This window comes from Mus caroli, chromosome 6, assembly GCF_900094665.2.
Source record: "Mus caroli chromosome 6, CAROLI_EIJ_v1.1, whole genome shotgun sequence".
In the NCBI taxonomy this organism is placed as follows: domain Eukaryota; kingdom Metazoa; phylum Chordata; class Mammalia; order Rodentia; family Muridae; genus Mus; species Mus caroli.
This window is the reverse complement of record NC_034575.1, coordinates 138,295,403-138,317,405: the sequence shown is the minus strand read 5'-3', so window position 1 is coordinate 138,317,405 and position 22,003 is coordinate 138,295,403. Positions and strand designations below refer to the sequence as shown.

General features: G+C 43.3%; 1 protein-coding gene across 14 annotated transcripts in view; it reads right to left on the bottom strand.

Annotated features, from left to right (window-relative positions):
• Positions 1–22,003, bottom strand: part of Plekha5 (pleckstrin homology domain containing A5) — a 175,594-nt gene that overhangs the window by 144,639 nt on the left and 8,952 nt on the right. The window lies entirely within an intron of this gene.

Genomic DNA, 22,003 nt, shown 5'->3' with positions numbered 1-22,003 from the left:
GGACAGGATCCAGGTCACAGTGAGCATGGACAGGATCCAGGTCACAGTGAGCACGGACAGGATCCAGGTCACAGTGAGCACGGACAGGATCCAGGTCACAGTGAGCACGGACAGGATCCAGGTCACAGTGAGCATGGACAGGATCCGGGTCACAGTGAGCACGGACAGGTTGAATTGCTTCCCTACAGTAATTGTGCTTAACATCCACATAACAGAACACCAATACACAGACATTTAATTTTAAAAAATTACTTAAAAGCAAATAAAATAACTAAAAAGATGGATACTGAGCCATCTCACTGGATAAAAGCACCCAGAGCCTACCAGGCAGAAGAAGAGAAGTGACTCTATAAGCTATCCTCTGACTGCCATCAAAGTGCTGTGCCATAAGCAGTCACTGTGCACGCACGCATGCAAAATAAAAATGTAAACTAAAAAACGGTACACTGAAGACATCTGGAGGCCACAGGAATGGCCTTAAAATAGATCACCGCCTTAAAATAAGTAAACTCTTTTGGGCCCTGCATTCTATTTCTAATAAGTGACCACACCAAAGTGATTTTCTTACCGAGGATTTTTGCTACAGAATTGTCAATATTATCAAAAATCAAAATAAAATCATCCGCATGGTCATTCAATTTTATTTCATCTTATCTGTTCAATGGAATAATTTATTGCCATTAAAAACAGTTAATGAGAATATACCCACTGGCATGAAAAAAGCAGTCAGAAGAGAGGAAAAATAACCAGGGCACACAGTATAGTATATTTCCACTCCCTCTGCCTGCATCCCCACAGTTTGGTGCGGGCATGTGGTTATGTCCTCTTACAACAGACAGTGAGGAGAGTGTGCCCTTGGGCACAGCAGAGACAACAGTGGCCCAGTTCCCTGAGGGCTGCACCCAGGGAAGCAGCCCCTACTCTGACCAGAGCCTGGAACATATGCCCTACGACGTTTCCTGTGGGCTACAAGTAAGCTAAACTGTATTTGTGTCACTGTATGTTAGACCTATATTCAGAAGCATGGTCTATCCTAACACACAGGACACCAATGTTTTACTCTTTAATTAATTTGAGACAGTCTCACATGTAGCCTGGCTGACCTGGAATTCAGAGATCCATCTGTCTCCAGAATGCTGGGAGAGCTATGATTAAAGGCATGCTCTACCACACCCACCCACCCACACACACACACACACACACACAAGTTTTCTGGGGCATGTATGTATATACTGATGGGTTCGGGGCTGTCCCTAGGCCCAGCTTCCACACACACTCATTCCCACCACTGGAGCTGTGGCTGCTTGCTTCTCACCTCTGCACTTGATTGTCTACTTTTGCTTCTTGTAGACATTCCAATAGGGAAGAATCATATGCTTCTATGTTCTCTCGTTAAATATGTTAACAGCCAAAAGTAATAAAGCAAGTTAGTAAACCACAGTGCATATCCACAAAGAAATGCTGTAATTTCAGTGTCTGTCTTTTTTTTTTTTTCTTTCTTTAATGATATAGGAGCGGAAGAGATGGCTCAGCAGTTAGGAGAGAACTCTCTGGTTCCAGGGCCCATACCCAGCAGCCCAGCTGCAACTCCAGCTCCAAGGGATCAGATGCTGATGGCCTCTGCAGGTACCTGGACTCATACGCATATACTCACACACAGGGGGAAAGGATCTTATTTATATGTGTGATTGTGAAAGCATGTGCGGACTTAGATGTCCTGAAGCTAGTGTTAGAGGTGGTTGTGAGCCTCAGCTCCCACCCCACCCCCACATGGGTGCTAGGAACTGAAACTTGGGTCTTCTCAGAGTGCTGTATGTGCTCTTAACGGTGGAGCCCCTTCTCCAGCCACCACATCTCTGTAAAACATGCACTCTCAGTGACTAGCCCTCTCCTGGCACACGTGGTGCCTGCACACAGCAAGAGCTCAGGCAACCAGTCTGGGCTGCAGTCAAGCTTCTTCCACTCCTTGTGTGTTAAGCCTCCTATTTGTGACTTTCACCATTAGAGGAATAATTAAGAACCAAGGTTTAGTTTAAACCCTACTCTGCAATGCCATACCCCTCGGATCCCTCTTCATCTCTTCCTATTATCTGAGGAAAAGATGGGTATGCATGCAGAATGCTTGGGCAGTGTCTCACAACACATAGATTTCCTAGTGCTGGAGAGAAGACACAATGGGCTGTTCTTCCAGAGGATCTGGGTTTGATTCCCAGCACCTGTGCAGTTTACCACTCCCTGTCACTCCAGCTGCAGGCTAGCTGATGCCCTCTTCTGGTCTATGGTTAACAGACATAGATGTAGGCAAAATATCTGTACACATAAACATTTTCAAGATATATTTGAGCTAGCATGGTTTTGATAGCTAATGCAGTGGCTGCCATCACAACTACCACCATATCGCAATGCTCACAGCGAAGCCAGTGAAATCAGGAAGCAGATGGAAGGCACTTGCACTCGAACTCCAAGAACAGATTATCATTGACACCATGGCCCAGATGAGGTGTACGGTGTGGGTGCATGCACGGAGGTGTCTCAAGTGTAGGTCTGGCAAGGAAATGGAAAGATACGCTCCCACAAAGCAAATTCAAAACAGAATGTGCCAAGACAGGAAAATCAAGCACCACTGAATATCTGAAGACTAAAATGACTCTTCCATCATCCTGGTGCTCCTCCATCCACACTGGCGTCTCTCTGACGGATGCTGGCAGGAGAAACACAAGCTGTAATCCCAGCAACCCTGCTGCCTCCTAGAGTTTCCCGCCACTCTTCCTCCTCAGTGTCCCCAGGCATCTCAGTCTCTGCATCCCTGAGACAAACTTTCCCCAGTTCCCCAGACCCACTGCACGACAATCAAGAGGCCTTCCCGGCAGACCAGTCCTCAGTCCAGAGGACACGTGTCTGAGGAACTCCATTTATCCTCTGGATCTCAACTTAGTCAGGCCCACAGACCAGGACCGACCGACACTGAACGCTGCTGCGCTTATCACGGCTCTAGCTGCAGATTTGTGTGTGTAGCTGCTAAATGAGCAGCTTCCCCACCAAACCATCAATAAGGAATCACACACAACAGTAACCCCAGCAAACAGCACAACACCCTGTGCACACTGCAGGCCAAATGACCACTTCGGGTCAGCACACAGAGAGGAAGGAGTGATAAGCTAAGACACAAACCAACAGGGAAGTGACAGACTTCCAAACCTGATAATTATCAACATGGCTCAGAGCACCAACACAACATTATCCCAGCAGCAACGACTGAACCTGGCCACAACTTTCCAAGGAGAGAGAAGCCTCCAACGACTTGTAGAGTCACGGGTAGGTACAATGTCAATGATAAAATCAAAGCCTATGCACCAAAATCAAATAATATAGTATATATATATATCTGACCTTGCAAGAAGGCTACATGGAGTTCACCTTTGGAGTTCAAGTACAAAAGACAAACTTGTTCACTGTCTGACTTTACTCTCATAACTACAGAAGAACCCAGGATCAAACTGTTGCTGCTGCTTCAACTTTTCTGTGAAGACAGCTTTCATGGGGTTATCTATATACAAGGACTGCCGGAGGAGAGAGAGCACTAAACATCTGGGGGAGCTCTAGGGAGAGGTAGGCCAGCAGTAAGGGCATGCCAGTTCGTTACATGTTAGGTCTGCAGGGAGCAGCGTTTTCTCTCTGAAGGAAGATATGCTCAGCAACTATCTCTTTCTTGTTGCCTTTTCATGGTAGAAAGATAACATAGAGAAGTTGTTGAATCACTTGCTTACTTGATAAATTTAATAACCCAAAATATAAGGACAACTGCATGTTGGTAAGTGCAGAGTCCAGAGAGCGGCAAATCTAAGGGGGCTGCCCAGGCTGCCCTGGTGACTAGCACTTAGTGCTAGGAGGAAGAAGCCAGGGAAGGAAGGGAAGTGGACAAACAAGCTAGCAGGAGGTTCAGTTCATCATCACCCACATCACTGTACATAAAGATGTTATGTGCACACACAGTAAGCTGCAGACCACATAAGTCACAGAACTTTCTCTAGAAACAGGAAAATAAACAGCTGACCTCTGACCTTTGAGAAATAGGAAGACGAACTTGGGATGCGACAGGCCATGGAAGGCTGGCTCATTATAAGGTGTGAAAGCTGAGTAAAAGCAGATTTCACCCAAGAAAAAGAGGCACAGAGGCAGACAGTCAGATCTGAGACTGGACAAGCAAGGGCAAGGCCAGCTGGAGTGGCACAGCCACAAACCATTGGAACCAGTCAACCAGGGTCATGATGAGTGTAATTAACAGCTCTGAGTTTCAGTGAGTCAGTGTTATGGACACTAGCTAGATAAAACGAAATTTAGGTTACTCTAATTTGAGCCTTTTTCTTCCTTTTATATTTTACTATTACTCTACAACCAAAACAAAAAAAAATAGTAGTGATAACAAAAAAACAAACTACTAGTATTTTGTAAAGCCCATGCAATTTACTGGAAAAATGTTTAAAGGACACAGCACCAACGAGCTTGAGAGCGAAGAGTCTAGAGCCAGATGCTAGCTCTGCTGTAGACAGGCTGGGTAACTGCCTCAGAGTAGGAGGAAAGCCAGAAGCAGAAAGCTACGAGATTAAATGATGTGTCCTATTTCAGTTAGTATCCATTGGGTTACCTCTGTGACCTGCTGACCTGGCCTATAACTGCTTTCTTAAGTTTCTGTTTGAGTTCATCTCTGCCCTATTCTGCATTGGGCTGCATTTTCTATTATTTCATGTGTGTCTTTTTAAGGACACATGGGAAGTCTAAGATTAAATAATACAAATGCCATTAGATTAGTGCTCAACACACCAAAAAAGTATTTTGAACATTTTTGCTGTTCAAACCAGCTTCTGATCAAACTCTTAACAGTTTTTTCTTAAAAAAAAAAAAAAAAAAAATTACTGGGCCAGGCAGTGGTGGCACACACCTTTAATCCCAGCACTTGGGAGGCAGAGGCAGGCAGATTTCTGAGTTCGAGGCCAGCCTGGTCTACAGAGTTGAGTTTCAGGACAGCCGGGGCTACACAGGGAAACCCTGTCTCGAAAAAACAACAACAACAACAAAAATACTTAATTGTATTTTATGTGAACTGATGTGAGGGTGTCAGATCCCTGGAGCTGGAATTACACATGGTTGTGAGCTGCTCCCACATGGCAAAAATTTTCTTAAAAATTAAATATATAGAACAATCTTTGCACATATTCTTTGCTGGATATTCTTTGTCAACTTGAAACAAATTCAACTCATCTGGGAAGTGGGAACCTCAACTGAGAAAATAAAATGTCTTCATCAGATTGATGTGGGACGGCTCAGCTCACTGTGGCAGTACCACCCCTGGGCACATGGTCCTGGATGCTACAAGAAGCAAACTGAGCAAGACATAGCGGGGGAACGCCAGTAAGTCGCTTTCTCCCGTGGTTCTGCCTGACGTCCTTCAATGATGGACAGTGATTGGATGTTTAAGTCAAATAACCCCTTTCTGCACTAAGATGATTTTGTTCAGTGTTTCACTACAGCAATAAAAAGCAAGTTGAAACACATCCTATGCTTATTTATTTATCAGGGAAGAGATGTTACTTCTATTTTATATCTGCTGTGCACTGAAATAAATGATCTCAGATGAAGATGTTCCTAATCCATGTAAAAACAATATCCCATGGGATTAGGTGAATCAAGGGTTTGGTTCTTAATAAAACTCACTACTGGGGCTGGAGAGACGGCTCAGTGGGTAAGAGCACTGACTGCTCTTCTAGAGGTCTTGAGTTCAATTCCCAGCAACCACATGGTGGCTCACAACCATCTGTAATGGGATCTGATGCCCTCTTCCGGTGTCTGCAGACAGTGACAGTATACTCATACATAAAATAAATAATTCTTTTTTAAAAATAAAAGAAAGAAAATCCATTACTTAAATAAAAAGAACCTCTTCTTTGTCTTCGGTTACTTCTACCTGCTGTTTGGCATCTTCCACTGTAGACCACATGCCAGTTTTACTGGCACCTCTGAGGTCACCACCTTCAGCATCTGTGCTGACTCTCACATCAAAATTATTAAACAGAGGCCAAAGTGAGAGGGTTCATCAGGGAAGGGCACTTGCTGCCAAATCCTACAACCCAGGTCTGATTGGTGGAAAGAACCAACCTAGCAAGTTGTCCCCTGACTTGCATAGACATGTCATAGAAGACACCTGCCACTCACAAACACAAACATAAATATGTAAATATAAAATTTTTGGGAAAAGAAATAGCTATTTTGCCTATTTTGTCTAATTGCAACACTAGAAATTGTACCATACAACACATAGCAGATGAGGAATAACTAACAGAACATGACAAATATTTATTAAGTAACAAATTTAACGTTGAAAACTTTCCAGGGGGGATAAATGAACGGTAGAATAGCACCTGCCCCTCAAATGCAAACCATCTCATAGACTTCTAGCAGTAAGGAAAACTCACTCATTTATGTGAACGCACAACTCCATTTCTATTATAACAATTTAGCACACCTCACAACTCGCCTCCTCACACTCACACACCTCAACTGTGGTGCTGGCCTTCTTCAATGGGGATGTGCCAATGCTCTGCCAAACACAAGTCTACCCGCTTACCTCAGAAATGGACCATTCTCTAAGGCCACCTGACTTAAATAATCTGGATCACCACTCTTTTCCCAAGGAAAGAGCTCTCAGTTCTCTTTGGACTTTGGTGTGTGTGTGTGTGTGTGTGTGTGTGTGCACACACTTCATTCTCAGCTAATTGCAAAGGCACATGGATCCTAGGAAGGCTGTAAGTGCTGCACTAGGGCTGTGCTGCTGTCAGAGAAGCAGCATGTGTGGCTCAGAAGCTTCAGCTTCACATTTACTTCGAGCCAGGCCTTCTGTTCAATCACAGCATGGCTCTTACCCACGGGCCTGCACGCTGCTATCAAGTGGGGCTATAAAGGAGGCAGGATTCTGGGAGGATGCCATGCAGGAGGACAGAAGACGGGGGGGGGGGGGATGTGACACAGCAACTATTAATAATAGCTAACTATGAAGACATGAAGAGTTTTCTTATAAATGAGAAATCAAAATTTCTATCTCTAGGAAAACAGAGAATCCATGTTGGCTAGCTTCAGTGAGAGTTTAACAATATTCACTGAAGAGGTTTTCCCCAGTGAAAAGCCAGTGGCTGACTCATGTAAGGCAAGAGACAGACAGACAGACAGACAGACAGAGACAGTGTGTGTAACTTGGGAGTACAGATACCACACTTGGAAGATTTCATTTTCTTTCTTGAAATAAACTAAGAGTAAAGGAAGAAGCCCTAAGGATATATAAACTCTCTTACTCCTTTCCTCAGAGAGTTTGCCACTGATCTCCTCAGGTCCAATCAATCACTTCTAACCTCCAACATTAACACTTTTGTAAGAGACCTGGAGCTGGCCCAGGCCTGCAGTCCAGTACGTGAGATGCAGAGGCAGAGGCAGGAAGACTGCCTGGCGGTGGAGATCGGCCAGTAAGCACTAACACACCTAGGGGAGCCAGGGCTACAGTGAGAATCTGTTTCAAAATTAAAAACAAAGCAAGAAGGGATCTGTACTTCTTTTTTTCCCGCCTGCCTCTGTCTCCCAAGTGCTGGATTAAAGGTGTGCGCCACCACTTAAAGAAACTGAAAGGATGTCAGCCAGGACTCTGTAGACAGCGGTCTTGAATTGATTTTCTAAGTTTTTCCAATAGGGACACATATTTCTTCTGTAGCCAGAAAAATAACATTTCATATAATATATTGTTTTTAAAATATAGATGCAAAGCAACACCTAACTTAAAGGTAGTTTTGAGAAGTGTTTCAAATACTTGGCTGATTCAAGTGAGCAGGCTGAAGTGCTCATTTACTCACGGCCCTGGCTTTGAGCTGGAACCTGGAGAGTCAATCCTAATGTGTACAGTACACATGGCTTTACAATACTGGCATTTAATTGGTCCAGAAATACATTTGAAAGTATCACATCTTCATTACTGATGGTGGTGCTATTGTGGGTCTAAGTGAACTGTATAGATTTTCAAGTGAAGAGTTTAATAAGGAAGTACTATGCAGAGGTTAGAAACTATAATGGCACTAGGCACGCAGGGACTAGAGCAGCCATCAGTGAAGAAGGCAGAAGCACACATATGGCTAGCATATAAGGTGGAAGATGTTGGGTTACTTTCAGGAAGTATTTTAATATAATGAATATATTGTTTCAACAGGAAAAGTTAGTAACAAATAGAGAAATCTTTTCTAAGTCTGAAAGCCCAGCTTGCTTCTTTCTGGAGTCACATTTAAATAAAGGAATAAAGGATAAAATGGATGCCCAGCTGTTTGCCTCCAGGAACACAAACAGGAAAATAAGCAGTGGGCAGAGGGAGAGACAGTGAGACCAACTACTTCATTTCCAGCTGTGTTTAATCTGTCCTACAGAACCTAAACAAGCCTTCTTTTTTTTTTTTTTCTTTTAAAGATGTATTTATTTATTATATGTAAGTAGACTGTAGCTGTCTTCAGAAGAGGGAGTCAGATCTCCTTACGGGTGGTTGTGAGCCACCATGTGGTTGCTGGGATTTGAACTCAGGACCTTTAGAACAGTTGGGTGCTCTTACCCACTGAGCCATGTCACCAGCCGAAAAAGCCTTCTTAATAATAGAGACTGAGAACTTCTACTTGCACTCGGCAAAAGTCAAAGGCACACTAGAAAATATTTAGTTTTATTTGATGTCAAATTCAGTAATTTTTCTGGACTATGTTTTAAACTGTACTGACATCAGTTGGATCATGTAGGAAAGGAGCTTAATAACTCATAATACAAGTTCAAAGACAGATATGTCTGATTACAAGTGACTAAAATGCAAGTATATGTATGAAGGATGAACAAGTTAAAACCTGCCCCACTTTGCTACAGCAAACATCAATAGACTACAAGCTGGGGTATCTGAAGGTCAGCTTCTGTCACTGTATTACTCAAACTGTCCTGGTCTCTGCCTTCCAAAGATGATACGTGATGTCTACTGTGGGCACAGGTAGCAAGGAAGGCTGGGGCACGGTCAGAGGGAGATGAGCTCCGCAAGGCTTCCTCCAGTGAACAGCACTTCCCTATAGAGCTAACGTGGCTACTACTTCCTCCCTTTATAAAGTGAGAAGCCCAGAACTTGAAAGCAAGCAAGGAAGGGACATCCACACGATTTGCGGAATGCAGCCAGTCAATTTCCCAAGCCATCAGGATAATATGGCCTCCTTTGCCAGGTTATTGTAGGACCCACATTAATTTTATGGGTTTAATTTTTTCAAAATTCATTATAAATCAAGGTTTATGACAATGGATGTATCAGTGGACATGATAGGAGTTTGTAGAAGCCTTTTCATAGTGAGTGTGACACAGGTAATGTAAAGTAAGCACCATTCAGCTCTGTATCACTGTGTTGAGCTATTGAACTCAGGAGTTTACCTTACATACAGTTTTGCTCTCCGGGGTTTCCATTACTCGTGGACAACTAGAACATTAACTGAACAATTCAGCTAGGAGGCTGGAGAGAAGCTCAGAAGGTGAAGTGCTGGCTGCAGAGCATAAGGCCCTGAATGAGTTCTCCGGCACAAATACAAACAGCCAAATGCATTGGTGTACGCTTGTAATCCCAGCACTGGGGAGGCAGGCCAGGCAGATCCCTGGGGTCGCCAGCCAGCCAGCCTAGCCTAAGCTCCACACTAGGAGAGTGTGCCAAAAAACCAAATGGACAACTCCTTTGGAATGACATGAGGCTGATCTCTTATTTAAACACACACATGCAAAATAATTCAATCCTGGTATGATGGTGCACACATGTAACAGCCGAGAAGCTGAAATGCGAGCCATCATGCATTGCACAGAGAGTTTCAGCCCAAAGCTGAACAAGATGATATCTAGGGGGAAAAAAGGGGGTGGGGTCAAGGGGTGCAAGTGTTGCAATTCCAAAGTTTTAGTTGTATCCTGTTCCAGGTAGTACGATGAAACCTGTGCCACCTCACTTCATCCGCCCAGAACATGAGTCATCCTTTTAACCCCGCATGTCCACATCAGCATCTGCAACCAACTGGTTACAAGCCCCACATCCTGCTGTGGGGTATGTCTTTAATCTCAGCACTCAGGAGACACAAGTACAAGGATTTCTGTGATTTTGAAGCCAGCCTGGTCTCCTACATTGCAAATTCCAGGACAGCCAGAGCTACACAGGTAAAGACCATGTCTCAACAAACAAACAAAACTAATCTCTATATAAGTGCAGTATCTGCATATAGCGTTCTTACCCACTCTGTATGCTTGGTCTCTAGGTTACTCAGATACCACAATATAGAGCTGATGTAAACAGTAATACCTCAGTGTCCAGGGAACGGTGGCCAGATAAAGTTTCTTTCCCTAGATAGCTCTGACCTAAGGTTGCTTGAGTCTGGGCAGAGGGCAACTCTACCCTGGTTGCTCTACTCTCTGTTACCAGGGTCGCTATCAATACAGGCCCCACGCACAACACAGATGCTGGGCACTGCATTACAGTGTGTGAGCTTCTGTTTTCTTCTTTGTTGTTATTTATCTTTTACGTAATGTCTAAAATTAAACTGTGTCAGAGTTACATAGATAGGAAATAAAGGTGCATGTGCAAGGCCTGGTGCAGCCTATGGTTGCGGGCACCCAGTGAAGATTCTGAAATGTCTGCACAGGGCCCTCCTGGACCCTGACTCTGCCCACTGACACTGTAGATGGGATCTGCCTGCAGACTGTCTTCACAAAGCACAACTGAGATGGTTTTAGACGGGACACAAACTCATTATTCTACCCCACCCTACGCATGAGCCTCAGTTCTGGCAGCACTTAAGGTTTAGTCGCCTCATTTGTAAAGTCAAAAGCTTATACACTGACAGCTACATAAATGTTTCGTTAGTGCTGACCCGGTTACTGTGGTGGGTAATATGTGAGAACTGCACAGCAGCAGCTGTTACAGAACTCAAAGAGACAAAAACTTGAAGGAAAGTGGCTTCTAATTTTTTGCCCTCAAAATCTCAAACAAAAATTGGTCTATATTCATTCACCCAGAGACAGAATAAAGTCCCAGTCAGGAATGATTATGAATTCCTGTAACCCGATCAGAGGCACGAATGCTAGCCTAGGCAACATAGCAAGTACCGGGCCAGCCTGCAGTCTTAGCATGCAATACGTGTTTCCCTCAGTGTATAGCACCAAGCAAAGCAAACAGGTAGTTCAAATTCCATTATGCATTATGAGGTTCCAAGACTCTCTAGACCGTGAGCATTTCATCTTTGCAGCCCCTGTACTTGGCAGGTTATTCGACATAGTATATTCACTTAACTTCATCTTTTCCAATTCAAGTAAAAAGGAAGTTTATTTGAACTTTAAAAAACTTTTTTTTTTTTTTTTGTAGCTGAAAATTCACTGGGAGGTTTTGTGTTTCTGGGCCATCTGAAAGGGCTAGCATGTCAGGCTGTTACTGTGTATCCCGGGGTGACAACATCGGGCTCACATGTGAATAAATGAATGCATGCATAGTTTTCATGCTCCACACAGAGAGAAACAAAAGCCAGCAAGCACTGCACTTCATCCTAAGAGCTCACATCACAGGCATGTACAACAAAGCTACAGTAAAACCATGTGGGAAGCCATGCTTTAGACCTTAGATATAAGCAGCCGCGTGCACTGGGGCAGTGTTGCTTTAGATCCCAGAAACACCTGCGATCGCTCCTGTCATGCCTCATCTGACAACAAAGCACTGGCCTTCCCAGTGCTTTCTGGGAAAGCCCGGACACAGCCTCACTAGGATTGTGTGGTTTTGCTCTTGCCTGAGAGACAGACCATATAAGTCAGTATCTAAAGCAAGAGGTCAATCTGTCATGCTTTCTATAAAGCTTCTTAGCTCTTTCTCCCTCTGCTTCACAGACACTCAGCAGTCTCAACCCACACTGTGTGCCCAACAGGAGACCCTGAGGGGAAAAGCAGGACCAGGCTTTAGCAGCACCCCTTCCTGCTGCTCCCAGCAGGGGCTCTCACTAAAGAGGGTACTTAGGCTCCTGATTCAGGAGAATCAAGTATCAGGCTTGCTTCCTTTCCTGTCACACCAGGTCTCACTCCTCTGCATCCCCACTTATCAGGTAACACAGCTACTTTAATAATACTCCAATCTACTTACTACAGAGCTGAGACCTTCCTAATCGACACCAAAGTTTGCATAAAAATGAAGAATTCCTGTAGCACTTGTTAAAAGACTTTTTCATTATTTTTAATTATGTACAGGTGTGTATCTGCATGTGGGTATGTGTACAAGAAACCAGAAGCACTGGGTCCACTGAGGCTGGAGTTAAGACAGTTAGGAGCTCCCTGACACCGGTGCTGGGAACTCGACTTGGATCCTCTGAAAGAGTCGCAAGTACTCTTAATGCCTGAGCATCTCTCCATCCTCCTCCCAAGATGTCTCTTATTTAAAGATGGGCTGCTGGGCTTCTGCTGTGGGTCAGTGGTAAAGAAGCCTGCTTAGCATGTCAAGGCCCCACAAGACTGACCAATGAACACACCACGAAGACAGTGTGCCTGTGTGTGGGACCACGAGAAAAGCCCAGCTCCACAGCATGAGGACCAGGTGATGGGGCAGTCTGTATCCCAGCCCGCGGAGGTCAAGGCAAGAGGGAGGGAATCTAATGTAGCCCACACTGTGGAGCAAGTACGGGGGTTCCCCCAACACAGAAGAAAACAACAAAAAGAAAGAAATCCTGACGTGGCAAACTAGGTAAGACTGGGTGAAATAAGCCAGGCTCCAAAGAACATCTTGTCAATCACCTGAGAGCTAAAAACATCAATGTCAGAAAACAATGGTTGCCACAGGGCAGGAAAAGGAGGGAGGGGTAAGAAGAGGGGTGAGTGGGTATAGCACTACAGTAAAGTGTTCAGTGGTCTTCTACACAATAGGTGACTGTGTATGCTAATTACTGATTTGACTATTAAATACTTCTTACAATCGCACATCACACCTGTAAATACATACACTTACATGTTTTTATAAAGAGCTGGAAAAAACAGTTAAGTATCAAGTAACACAAAACTGGACTATTAAAGTCAGATGGATTAGCAAGGGCAGTGGCAGCACTGGAGGCAGAGGCTCTCTGCTGCTGACACAACGCGGAGCACACTCTGATGAGCACTCTACACTTAGCACAGGTCACCACAACAGCCACGCACTAAGCTCGTGTGCAAGGTCAACTCCAATACACTGCATCCAGAGAAATAAGGAAATACATGTTCACCGATTCTGCTGTGCAAGGAATCACCAGAAGGGGGCAGTGTGTCTGTGTGAGTGTATGTACACAACTTATACCTTCTGTTCAAACTGCTAAAATCTAACCCTAACAAATAAAGGTTTTTTTTTCTTTTAATTTTTATTATTTGTTTATGTGTATGCACCCAAGGAAATAGAGAGGTGTCAGCTCCCTGAAGGTAGAGTTTCAGACAGTTGTGAGACACCTGATGCGGGTACTGGGGATTGAACTTGGGTCCTCAGCAGAAACCGTTTCCTCCAGCCTGAAGCTTGTTAATTTTTAAAAGGGTACCACATGGGCTGGGTGGGAGTGCACACCTTTACTCCCAGCACTCAGGAGGCAGTGACAGGCATATTTCTACAAGTTCCAGGACAGCCTGGTCTACACAGAGAAACTCTGCTTCAAAAAACCAAAAGTACATTGATGAAATTCATTTAATTCATTAAGTAGTAAATTAAAAGGGGGAAATTATTTTACAGACTACAGAAAAAAAAATGATAAAATTCAGTACCCATTCACTACTGAAGTCCTCATCATACTTGTAGTAGAGAATCACCTTTATCCAAATTCCTAGTTCTCAAAAACACATCTGCTGAAGAAACTAAAAGCACGAGCTTTGAAGTCTGCAAACAAGTTGCTTCTACTGTACTAGAGCTGCCAGCCAATGGTATAGTCAGTGGGGCTGGGCATATGCTAGCACTCTTTAATCCCAGCTTATGAAGGAAAAGGCAAGAGGATCTCTGAGTCTGAGGTTAGTCTGGTCTACAGTGACCTACCTCCAGGACCACCAGGGCTACAGAGTGAGACCCTGTCTTTAAGGGGGAGGGGGGGCTCTCCAGGATGTCTGCTTCAAGTTCCTGCCCTGACACCCGTCAAGAACTTGGAAGTTCCCTCCCATAAGTTACCTTTAATCGGTGTCCTTCACAGCAACAGAAAGCTAACTAGAGTTCCTTTGTCTATGTCAATTTTCTCAGTTACCTTGTCACACTGAGGGAAAGCTAACACAGTAAAGCCCAGAGTTCAATTCTGCAGTACCAAATTAAAAACAAAATATAAAACCTGACTTGTATTGCACAACTGTTTAATTACACAGATTATTTTAACCAGTCTTACTACTTTCATTGCAGCAAGTCTGACTGAAGAGTGGAGGGAAGGAAATAATTGATGTTAATTATTCTTCATGCACAGCCCCTGTCTATGAGCTTAATGTCATTTTTATAACGATTCCCAGGGGCTTCTGGGGATTTGTAGCCTTCCACTGTTGTCACTCCTGCATGGCTGCCTCAGCCAACTCTGTGATAGAAGGCCACCAAAGTCTGCTCTGGTTGCACACATGCTGTGAATTTTCAAAAAGAGGCAAAGGAAGAGGTTATATTTGCAGTGAAGATGTCCACCTTAACACTCATGCAAGGAACTAACAAAAAATGAAAAATATAAATATGAAATCTTGATCCTTGGGTTTTAGATTTGATTTATTTAATAACTAGAATTATATGAATTAATTAAACTATCTCCTCAGTACTTGCACATGTTATTAATGTTTGGCATATATAAATAGTTCACATTTGGAAAATGCCATTTCTAGTTTTAAAAAAATTACTACAAAAAACCCACAGAGAGGGCTGGCGAGATGGCTCAGTGGTTAAGAGCACGGACTGCTCTTCCGAAGGTCCCAAGTTCAAATCCCAGAACCACATGGTGGCTCACAACCATCCGTAATGAAATCCGATGCCCTCTTCTGGAGTATCTGAGGACAGCTACAGTGTACTTACATATAATAAATGAATAAATCTTTAAAAAAACTCCACAGAGAAAATATGAATAATCTTAAATGAATATAGAATCAGTCTCCTATATCTGTATTTCACATCCAGAGATTTATCAGTTGTGGACAGAAAGCATCAAGGGAAAAGGCAAAGTGTCTGAAAAGAGGCTCTGGGGTCGCCACACAGGGATAAGAAGCTGAGGCTATCAAGGGAAGGGATCAAACAGACCCCACTATAGAGCTACCATCATTCCACCATGTTTGGTCTCAGCACCACTTGTCTGAGGATTACTCCTCAAATCTTACTCATATACTACATCATAGGCCTATGATGACTGTGTCTGTACTGAACCCATACAACTCTTCTAGTCATTATCCCTTGGCCAGTATGGGGTAGGGGGCGATTAACGCACATTTCCATTCCATTAGGTATCTAGGTAGACTAAAGATGATTTAAAGTATACAAGAAGGGGTGTGTGTGTGTATGTGTGTGTGTGTGTGTGTATGTGTGTTGCAGGTAAATACCACACTTCATAAGGAACTTAATCCCTTGCAGACTTTGCTACCCACTTAGACAGTGTAGCAGGCTGTGTAGATTTAGAACTTTAGCACCAAAAAGTTCACTTAAATCTACCTGAACACCAGTCTAGAGATTCCTGGGATGACCTCCACCTTTTAGCAAATGAGACTCTGGCCTAGGGTATCCTTTCTCTAAGAATCTATTAATTAATGCCAATAGCCATCGTCCCTCATCTTCCCGATTTGCCCTCTGACCCCACTTTAGTCCTACAGAGCTCTGTACTTTCTTTGCAGCCTGTAAGGGAGCCAGCTACGGAGCAGCTCCTTTACTACCACACTGTCCTCGTCCTTGCATCCTAGCCTCTTTTAGGGCATCACCTCAGCATCTCTCAATGACTTTCTCCTGAGGACATGAACAATCTTACTGCACTCTCTCAAACAGTTCAGCCAGCTACACCTCCAACAACCACATCCTCTCTTTAGAACCCATATGGGGTTATGCCCATAACTGGCACATAAGAACCCCAGTTTCAGTGACCACACCATACCGTACCACACTGCAGTAAGCATGCTTACTTACACTCCCTGTGTAGCATCTCTGGTCTTGGGAGAAACTCTACCCTAATCCATTAGCTGTCTTCTTGCTCCACACCCCACCTTCCAAGTATGAAGTCTAACTGTGAACAGACTCTCCTCCTCCACAGTCTTCAGGTTACCTAACTTTTATTGTATTTGTGCAGTAAACGTTTGTGGCTTCAACTCTGCATTTTCTCTGAGCTCCCAGACTTCCGCCAAGATGAACTAATTCCCTACAGTGTACTAAAGACACAGGTTTTTACATGTGGTATTTTAACAAGTTTCTTGCTTATGATAAAAATCCCATAACCAGAGAAAAGGTTTGAGAATGTTGAGATAACCAGGACCAGAGACTATCTGCACTCGTGTGAAGCTCACATAACTAGAAAGAGTGAACAAAACCTCAATCCGAGGAAGCATGCTTACAGGGAAAATAAAAGTGGGTTAAAATGACAGCAAGTGCCTGATCGCCATGCTGGGGAGTGGGCATGGGCAGAGCTCTGAGCTTGCCTTCTAGAAACCTGTCCTAAAACACAATTAAACTCAAGCAGTTCCTCTAGGCCCACTCTGGCCCTGCCGAGACTACCAAGTCAAATACACACAGCAGTATAACAACATAACTCTACTCTGTATGATTTAGAAATTAACTTCTAATAGAAATACTAGGCCACATTTAAGTTTCTATGTAAAAGAAGACAGAATCAGTAATAAGTCCACTGTTCAGTTTAATCCTGTATTTGAAATGGGGAGGGGAGGATCAATAATATTTTTCTGCATATGCTATAGGATTTGAAGTATTCCATTTTTTTCTTTTCCTCTGAATCTAGTGTAAGTCTGCTCTCGTCACAGATGCAATCTACTTCACCCCCAGCCCTGAATCTGAGCTGCTGGTGAGACTACCACTGGCCAACCGTGGAAGAGGTCAGAGGTCACACTACCCCAGGACGAAGACCAGGCTTCAAGAGACCCATGAGTGTGCTCTTTTACTTGAATGCTTTTTCTTGGTAATTTAAAAAAAAAAAATGTGTACAGGTATTTGTCTGCATCTGTGCACTCTATGGATGCATGATGCCCACAAAGTACACAGAGGGTGCTGGACCCCTTGGGCTGGTTTATGCACCATCATGTGGAGGCTAAGGACTGAACCCAGGCCATCTAAAAGAAACATCAATGTTCTTAAGCACTGAGCCCTCTCCAGCCCTTGCACGCCTGTTTTTATGAAACAGTAAGACTGGGCTGGCCTGCTAGAGGATCAGAGACATCTGAAAACGAGCTAAGTCGTTCCCATAATCCCAGGTACAGGAGGACCCTTTATCCACACACAGTCAGAGACCTCCCAGTGGGGATTACTAAACCCTGTAGATACTGTGCGCTGTTGTGTGTACGTGTGGACACATATGCACACCTATGATAATTTATTAAAATATATTTATTAAAGCTATGTGGAATATGGTCTCACTCCCTCAAAATATTTTCATTTTCTTCAACTATCTTTTTTAATGATGATTTGAGATAGTACAATGTCTAAATAAAGAAATGAAATAAAGAGAATGAGGCAGATATTATAGTTTAGTGTGAGGTTGCTAAAAGTGAGTTACTTCACTACAGACACTGATACTGTAACAGATGACCTCATAACTAAGACACTGTTAATTAGGGGACAAGAAGGTAGCCTACAGCATGAATACTGTACGCAAAAAAGATCTGTGTCCTGGTCAGGGTGGCACAAATGTTATCATGCTGCTCAAACACCATAGAGTTCAAAATGTATGAAATATTTATTTCTGATACTTTTCATTTAATATTTTCGTACTACTGCTGACCACAGATATAAGAAAACTGCAGAAAACAGAACTACAAATAAGAGGCCAATGACAGCAGTCCAGAGCAGCTAGTATCAAAAACACCTTTCGCCTTTTCCTTCACAGAGAGGAGCAGGCCCAGCAGAAACTAGAAGAACTGCTTGGGATGGCCCCAAGGATGCACACAGAACTACACACACAGTGGTCACTCGGTGCCCTTTTCTTCCCTCCTGCAGCAGTCTCTGTAACCTGGGCTGGTCTGGAACTGGGTCTGAGGACAACCTAGGCTGGTCGGTCTCAAGCTCAGAGTCAGTTACTAAGCTTTCCTACTGTTTGTGATACAGCGATAACTGCTGGGGCAAGCTCTGGTTCTTCCCATCTAGTCTACCCTGCTAGCCTATAGCCTTTCCCCATGAATACTTCTGAGAAAGAGAAATCAATAACTAAAATACTTAACGTCAGTCTTCTTCCATGGCACTAAAGAAGCCAGCCAGCCAGAGGCCACTCTAAGACAGGGCAGAGAACTCTGTCGGGGGATTTGACTTCTCTCACCAATTACCTAGCTAGCTTCTAATTCATAGCTTCTTCTGGTGAAGTCTGCTCTAACAAAGCAAATAAGCTACATGCAAGCTCAACATCATTTTGGAGAACAGCTGGAGGGAGGGACAACTTGATGTTCTAAAGCCCAGGTCAGTAAGTGAGTTGTGTGGCCAGAAGGACCAAGGTCTCCAGCTCAAATGCAGCTCTTTACCCTTTTACAATCATCCTTTCAGAAATTTCTGTGTCATTTTTAGGAAATACCTTCCAAATTGACAAAGGTTCCCATTTGCTCTAAGCACCTTCTCTATCCTTCCAAGAGCTCGGTGTTGAATTCTGAAAGCAGACCTAATCAGCACAAAACACACGCTACCACCGTTCCCACTCATCTGGGAAAGCAGCCGAGGATCACTGGCTACAATGACCAGGCCTGGCCTGCTTCCCACCCTGTGGCACTGCCCTGGGACTACAACAAGATGGAGAGAGAAAGGAGGGGTTCCGAAGAATGTGACCCTACTTGGCCTATGACCTATAGCTTCCAAGTCTCAACCCACTCAAGCCATCACTGGTCACAGCCCCAAGAGCACATAATTTCTAACATCTTTGCAGTACTGATGTTAATACAGTTAAATGCTTTACACAGTTGTAATCCCAACTTGTATTTATCTTATGAACGACAGAGGGTTCTAGTCTATCACTCTGTCTTTCCTCCTGACCTCCTGTACACAGAATCTCTTCATTTTGAAAAGGTCTACCTTTTTCAAATGTCAGCAGCACTTCCATTCAAAGTCGCCTTGCCTATCCCCCCTACACATCTATACTACCCGCTACTTTACTGTTTTAAGGAAGCTCTTAGTTTAATGATCTGGATATTTAACAACTAAATTGATTTCTTATTTCTAAATTACAGGTGTTTCTTAAAAAAATCCCCATACTGTAAAAACCAAATAAATATAAGTCACTAAATGTGCATCACGTTATCCTCAACTGTGTATATTACATGGGACAGTTCTTACTTTCAAGAGATGTAAAACAGCCATGAAATTTAGCATCTACATGATGACATTTATTCAGAAGCCATGCATCTGGAATGTTTTCTAGAATAAGTGAAAATGAAGCATTTTCTTAGATGCCCAATGTCAAAAATTTGCAAAACAAAGACTTCGTGTTTCATATTTATACCACACTACACAGCTTTTCATGGTATATTCAGATAAATCAACTCCTAATATGTACATAATTTCTACAAAAGACTACAAAATAGGCACAAGAGTTACGCTCTCCACTTTATACAGAGGAGTTACTAACAGGAGTCTATCAAAGCAATGGTAATGAAGATGCAACCTATAGCTTCTACTCGCTTCACTGCTGCGGCCAATGTCCACGGGCTTTCTATACTACAGACAGACAGCTTCTTAGCTGTCTCACTGCCAGGAAAGGACTCACATTGCATTGTATACTCAACTCATGAGGTCCTAAAAGGGTGTGTATGATTAGTGCATAGAACTACACATTTTCAAATCTCAATAAAGTAAGACAAATAAGCCTTAACTAGTATGGTAAAACATAGAACAACAGTTACATATATATTCAGTTTACAAATTTATGAACAAATATGCATACAATAAAAGCAAAGACAAAAAATTCTCATAGGAGACTCACACACCAAAATACTTTGAAGGATTCCATTAGACAAGTAGCATAAACACCAAAACCGCAAATGCATATATAACATAAACCGAAAAGCAGCCCATGAAGAACATAGGAGATGTGTACGGAGCAGGCAAGTCACCCACGAGGCAACACTGTGGATGGAGCCTGAGGCCTGTCTGCAGTGCTTTTCTAATGCTCTAATGCACATTACTAAGACATGTTATACGAGGAGAATGTATTTGAGGCTCACAATTTAGTCTATTTAAGTCCACGACCATCATGGTGGTAGCAAGGCAGCGGGTGGGCGGGCAGGCAGGTGTAGTGCTGGAGCAGTAGCTGAGAGCTCTCTCCTTGAGACTAACCAGAAGACAGACAGTGACAAAGGCTACCGCCTGGGGTTTTGACACGCCTCCTCTGACAAGGTCACACTTTCTAATTCTTCCAAAACAGTTCCGACAACTGGGGATCAAGTCTTCAAACAGATGAGCTTATAGGAGCTATTCAAACTTCCAAAAGAACGCTAAGCTAAGTGGGACAAGCCATACACGGACAAAACAGTACAAGGTGATACTTACACATGGAAGCTTTAAAAAAGAGAAGAGACAGGAAAGGTCAAATACACAGCAACAAAGTGGAAGGGAGATGGGGTTAATGGACAGATGTGGCTGGCATTAAGCAAGAAGTATAGATGCTGAAAGGCTGCAATTAATTATTGACTGGAGTATTTCCGGGAGGAGAGACACTCGTCACTCTACACACAATCATCTGCAAGAGGACGTATTAATTAATTAATTTGCCTACTTACAGTAACCGTTTCACTATGTAATTGGAAGACAATACATATACCTCAGATTTATAAAGCATTATTATGATATACCTATGTTGTGTAAGGAATATTTAAGATAAAAATATCTGATCTAAATTTGACACGTTACTTTCTATCACCTATTCTATAAGAATCCAGCAAGGATTATTTCTTTCAAGATTTTGTGCTACTGTTGTGCTACTGATGATGTGTGTGTGTTAGTCGATCCACCCAGGCTGCGTCCCAACGCACATATTCCCTTGTTCTAAGGGCACCATCATTCTTGTAGCCACTTGCTTCTGACCTCTTCCTCTGCCAATCTCCTTGCTCAGCAAGATTCCTAAGGCCTGTCAACTCCCCTTTAATATCTTTGATCAATGGCCTCCTTCCTTTCCACTCCCTCTGTCACAAACTTGGTTGAAGCAATCAACTTCTAGATTAGAGCAGCAGGCTTGCCCTGTCTAATGCAGGAGCTGCTTGAATTGAAATCTCTGGATGACAACTGAAATAGCATACCTAAGAATATAGACAACCCAACTGACATCTAAGTGTAGTCATGTCTCCGACCAGCACTCCCAACTCTGCGTGAGAGTGCTCCTTCAGCTAGAGTGCTTCTCACTGATAAAGCCAACCAGAGCCTCTCCAGTTCTCCCTCCAGTCCTTCAGATCTGAATCGAATGACATCTGCAAACCTATCTTGCTCAAATTCTTTTACCTCCAAGTAGGGCCAGGGCAGCTCACCAACCTGCCTCCTCTTCTTGTAAATTCTTGTGACACCAACTGACAACTCCTACTGCCAACTGACAAAACTCCAACTGACACATTTATACACAAACTTTTTCACCACTAACCCTAACTTACATGTATCTGTCAAATACAATGAAAAGGTCACACCAGACAGTCGATTGGTTGTTTACATCAGGCTAGTCTCCGGTCTTCCCACCATTTCTAGCCCAGTTTTATGCCTCACTCTCCCACCATCCCAAACACACACTGATTTTGAGATTAAGTCTTTTTTTTTTTTTTT